The sequence below is a fragment of the Aegilops tauschii genome, chromosome 1, assembly GCF_002575655.3.
Source record: "Aegilops tauschii subsp. strangulata cultivar AL8/78 chromosome 1, Aet v6.0, whole genome shotgun sequence".
Lineage (NCBI taxonomy): Eukaryota > Viridiplantae > Streptophyta > Magnoliopsida > Poales > Poaceae > Aegilops > Aegilops tauschii.
Window position 1 is genome coordinate 357,937,790 of NC_053035.3, and position 5,596 is coordinate 357,943,385.

Sequence of the window (5,596 nt, forward strand, 5' to 3'; positions counted from 1 at the left end):
TATTCCATCTCAAGGTATTGTGTTAGATTTATGTGCCAAGTTTTGTTCAAAACAAAACTCATTTGGTACTAAAAGAAAATGAAAAATTGAGGCTAAAAAATGATGATAAACAGAAAAGTTACAAATTTAAATGTAAAAAAAGAAACACCCCCACGCTGGGCCAAATGGCCCAGCTGGCCGCCGCACCGGCCGGCCCACCAGGCCCAGCCGGGCCTCCTTCGCCCCCACTCCACGAAACCCTAGCCTCCCCCGACCCACTTCCACCACTCGCTCCCCCACTCCCCTCGATCTCACCCACCTCTCTCTCCCTCCCCCGCGCGGATCCCGTAGGTGGCAACCGCCGCCCCCGACGCCTTGCACCCGCGCCGCCGCCGGTCCTCACCGGACGTCATCGCCCTTCTCCTTCGCCCCCTCGTTCTAGATCGGGACCCGCCTCCCCGACGGTGTGACGCCGCCGGATCACCGAGGCCACCTAGCCCCGATGTTGCCCCGCCGCCTCGTCCTCATCACCCGCGCCGTCCTCGACCTCCTCCTCAACCGCAGCTCCACCGAGCCTCACCGGTGTTCCCTTGCAACGGGGGTGAGCCGCCGTCCGTCCTCTTCTTCCCTATCCCCGATTCACCGGCTTAGGCTGTCGTCCGCGCCGCCCGTTCTTCTGGCCGACGCCGGAATCGCCGTGCGCCCTCGTCGCGACCGTTGACGATGCACCGGCTACGCCCGGGCTGTGCCCGTGGCCCCGCTTGTCTGTGCACCGGCTACGCCCGGGCTGTGCCCCGTGCGTGCGCCCGCCCCCGCTGGCGATGCGGCCTGCTGCTGCCGCACGTGACTGCCACTTTTGCCGCAGCTCCAGCGTCCGGGATCGAGGCACCGCGCCCGTCCCGTCCCGCGACTACTGTTGCCTGCTGGCCTAGGGCCGCGCCCGTGCCTCGCCCGCACCCCGCGCCGCCGCTCGTGCGTGGCCTGTGCGCCTGCCGACGCTCGCCGTGCGCCTCTGCGTGCGCGCATAGCCTATGACCAGTGGGCCCAGGCAGTTTAATTAGGAGGGCCTAATCCGGTTTTAGTTTAATCCCCCTAATACTCGGTGACTAGAGGGGCCCTCTCTCTAAATAGAATCTGTTAAAACTAAATAACTGTTGTTAACCACCTCTGAAAATGACAATTGGCCCCACCTGTCATATTTGACCGGTCAACAGTCAACCCAGTTGACTGCTGACTGGGTTGCTGACTGGGTCAACTAGGACCCTGGGCCCCATTGCCAGCCTCACACACCCTTGCTGGGTACACTTTTGGGTGCCCTTAGCTTTTAGCTATTTAATATTTCTGAAATATTATTAATTCAGTAAAATGTGAAAACTGTTTAAAACTTTCAAAATTAATATCAAATAATCTGTAACTCGGATGAAAAAGTTTTATATATGAAAGTTGATCAGAAAAATGAGCCGAACCTGAATACGCTACCCACATACCTGGCAGATGCCTCTAACTATCTGAACATGGAACTTTTCCCCTCCGGTCATCTGTCTGACACAGGTCCGGTACCGGGAATACATTCCCAGTTGAATTCCCCCTTCACCTATATCATGCAGTACTACGTTAGGTCGGCCCTAGTTCTGCTTATCGTCTTGTCATGCTTTGTGATGCTATGTTTGCTTTATATTTATTGTTTCTTCCCCCTCTTCTCTCCGGTAGACCCCGAGACTGATGCTGCCCCTGTGATTGACTACGTCGACGACGACCCCTCCTTGCCAGAGCAACCAGGCAAGCCCCCCTTTGATCATCCCGATATCGCCCATTCCATTCTCTCATGCTTGCATTAGATTTTGCTACTATTATTGTTTGCTCCTATTCTGATGCATAGCCTGTTTATTGTAACCTGTTGTTGTTACCTACCTGGTTGTCCTAAACTGTTTAGTATAGGTTGGGTAGAGACCCATCAGAGACCCCCACTTTGTCCCGATTGCCCCTGCTTCATCATTGAAGACCCGATCAACGGGATCGAAGACCAGGCCCCGGCACCGCACATCACTTTCCCCTTAGTTGCTCGACACTACTGGGTTACTATCGAGTGCCGAGGGTGAGACCTCTACAGCACTTCTGATGTTAACCCTGTAGTGTAGCTATTCGGTCGTGGTCATTGAGGGTGATTCCGCCTTAACCACTTCCGATACGACTCTGTCGTGCAACCCCTCAAGTGTGAACCTCTGGGGTGGTTCCTCTTACGTTCACCTTGATGGTTACATCGAGTGGAATTCACCGGGGGTGATTCCTCGGGTTTTCCCCTTGATGTTTGGACACACGGATACTTGGACTTTACAACTGTTACTTGGAAGGGCGGGTCGACCCTGAGGGGTACCCGCGAGTGATGTGGAGACGGGTTGACCTGGAGGGTGCCCGCGAGATAATTACGAGGCGTGGCCGGGCATTCCTAGCCCTTGCCGCAAGTCCTCGAGACGGGGCAATGGGGTCACATCTTTCGTGAGTCTCTGCTTGTTACCGCGTGCTCCTAATGCACTACGATTTGGATATTTGATCCGAGGGGCCTCTGGCCTGATAGCACTAACCATCACGTGGGCATTGTATGGGTGTTCTGCGTTGTATGCATCAGCCGAAGCTTAATAGACGTCAGCGGCTGAGCGGCGCGCGCTGGGTTGGACTAGTAATCTCCTGCCTTTTTAGGGAGGTAGCTAGGTCTGCTCACCGGCCGCGTACGCAACGTGCAGGAGTTCCTGGGGTGATGGCCCATAACCCCTGGGGGCATAGGTTTAGTCTGGCGTGCTTACCTCTCTATTAAGCCTAGGTCGGGTTGCGGCGTATTGTTTGGCCAAGGCCGGGCATGACCCAGGAAAGTGTGTCCGGCCGGAGTTAATCAAGCGTGGTGGGTAAGTTGGTGCACCCCTGCAGGGAAGAAATCATCTATCGATAGCCTGTCCTACGGTAACGGACACTTCGAGTTGTATCCCGATTGATACAACTAGAACTGGATACTTGTGATGAGAATTGGATTATGATGAGAACTGGATAGTATGGCTCTGGGATTGCTTTCTCGCAGGGAGTCGAGAAAGGATCTCTGGTCGAGGTTGATAACACTGCTACTACTTTACTTTATGCTACTCTACTCCCTCCTATTGCTGCAAGATGGTGGTTTCCAAAAGATGCTAGTCTTCGATAGGACTAGGCTCTCCCCTCTATTCTGGCATTTCTGCAGCGCAGTCCACATATACAACCTTCCTTTGATAATGTTGCATATGTAGTGTAGATCCTTGCTTGCGAGTACTTTGGATGAGTACTCACGGTTGCTTTGCTCCACCTTTTCCCCCTTTCTTCTTCTTTCTGGTTGATGCAACCAGATGTCGGAGCCCAGGAGCCAGATGCCACCGCCGATGCCTGCTACTATGTGGAGACCGCCGACGACCAGGAGTAGTTAGGAGGCTCCTAGGCAGGAGGCCTTGCCTTTTCGATCGTTGTTGCTTTTGTGCTAGCCTTCTTAAGGCAAACTTGTCTAACTCATGTCTGTACTCAGATATTGTTGCTTCCGCTGACTCTTGTGTATTCGAGCTTATATATTCGAGCCCTTGAGGCCCCTGGCTTGTAATATAAAGCTTGTATTATTTTAATTTGTGTCGAGTTGTGTTGTGATATATTCCCGTGAGTCCTTGATCTTGATCGTACACATTTGCATGTATGATTAGTGTACGATTGAATCGAGGGCGTCACAAGCGCCTTTGGTAAGGAAAAATTTTATATAGTGTGCTGAAATTTACTGTCACTTGTTACTATGGAAAACAATCCTTTGAGGGGTTTGTTCGGGGTATCTTCACCTCAGCCGGAACCACAATTAGCTACCCCTCAACCTACTGAACCTACTGAAAATGTTTACTTTGAAATTCCTTCGGGTATGATAGAGAAACTGCTAGCTAATCCTTTCACAGGTGATGGAACATTGCATCCCGATTTGCACTTAATCTATGTGGATGAAGTTTGTGGATTATTTAAGCTTGCAGGTATGCCCGAGGATGTTATCAAGAAGAAGGTCTTCCCATTATCTTTGAAGGGAAAGGCATTGACATGGTTTAGGCTATGTGATGATATGGGATCATGGAACTACAACCGATTGAAATTGGAATTTCATCGGAAGTTTTATCCTATGCATCTTGTTCATCGTGATCGTAATTATATATATAATTTTTGGCCTCGCGAAGGAGAAAGCATCGCTCAAGCTTGGGGGAGGCTTAAGTCAATTTTATATTCATGCCCCAATCATGAGCTCTCAAGAGAAATGATTATTCAAAAAATTTATGCTCGGATTTCTCTCAATAATCGCTCCATGCTCGATACTTCTTGTAGTGGTTCCTTCATGATGAAGACTATTGAATTCAAATGGGATTTATTGGAAAGAACTAAATGCAACTCTGAAGATTGGGACCTCGACGAAGGTAAGGAGTCAGGTACAACACCTAAGTTTGATTGTGTTAAATCTCTTATGGATACCGATGTTTTTCGTGAATTTAGCACTAAATATGGACTTGACTCTGAGATAGTAGCTTCTTTCTGTGAATCCTTTGCTACTCATGTTGATCTCCCTAAGGAGAAGTGGTTTAAATATAATCCTTCCATTGAAGTAAAAGTAGTTGCACCTATTAAAGTTGAAGACAAGACTATCACTTATAATGATCCTGTTGTTCCTACTGCTTATATTGAGAAACCACCTTTCCCAGTTAGAATAAAGGATCATGCTAAAGCTTCAACTGTGGTTCGTAAGAGTAATACTAGAACACCCAAACCCCCTGAGCAAATTAAAGTTGAACCTAGTATTGCTATGGTTAAAGATCTCTTGGCTGATAATATTGATGGGCATTTTATTTACTTATGTGATGAAGCTGCTAGAATTGCTAGACCTGATGCTAAAAATAAACATAGACCTGTTGTAGGCATGCCTGTTATTTCTGTTAAAATAGGAGATCATTGTTATCATGGCTTATGTGATATGGGTGCTAGTGCAAGTGCAATACCTCATTCCTTATATAAAGAAATTATGCATGATATTGCACCTGCCAATAGAGATACTATTTCACCAGTTGGGATTGTTAGAGATGTTGAAGTCTTGTGTGGGAAAGTTAAATACCCTGATGATTTTCTTGTTCTTGGTTCTCCACAAGATAACTTTTGTCCCATTATATTTGGTAGACCCTTCCTGAATACTGTTAATGCTAAGATAGATTGCAAAAAGGATGTTGTTACTATAGGTTTAGGGGATATGTCTCATGATTTTAATTTTTCTAAATTTCATAGACAACCACGTGATGAGGAATTGCCTAGTAAAGATGAAATTATTGGTCTTGCTTCTATTGCCGTGCCTCCTAATGATCCTTTAGAACAATTTTTGCTCGACCATGAAAATGATATGTTTATGAATGAAAGAGGAGAAATAGATGAGGTATTCTTTAAACAGGGACCTATTTTGAAACACAATTTGCCTGTTGAAATCCTAGGGGATCCTCCTCCACCCAAGGGTGATCCCGTGTTTGAGCTTAAACCATTACCTGATACTCTTAAATATGCTTATCTTGATGAGAAAAAGATATATCCTGTTATTATT

The 5,596-nt window shown here is 47.9% G+C and overlaps 1 long non-coding RNA gene across 1 annotated transcript; it reads left to right on the top strand.

Annotated features, from left to right (window-relative positions):
* The first annotated feature begins 247 nt into the window (after nucleotides 1–247).
* Nucleotides 248–3,614, top strand: LOC141022142 (uncharacterized). The gene is made up of 3 exons (XR_012183161.1): nucleotides 248–580; nucleotides 1,690–1,758; nucleotides 3,348–3,614. It is a non-coding gene; the product is annotated as an uncharacterized lncRNA (long non-coding RNA).
* Nucleotides 3,615–5,596: the final 1,982 nt, after the last annotated feature.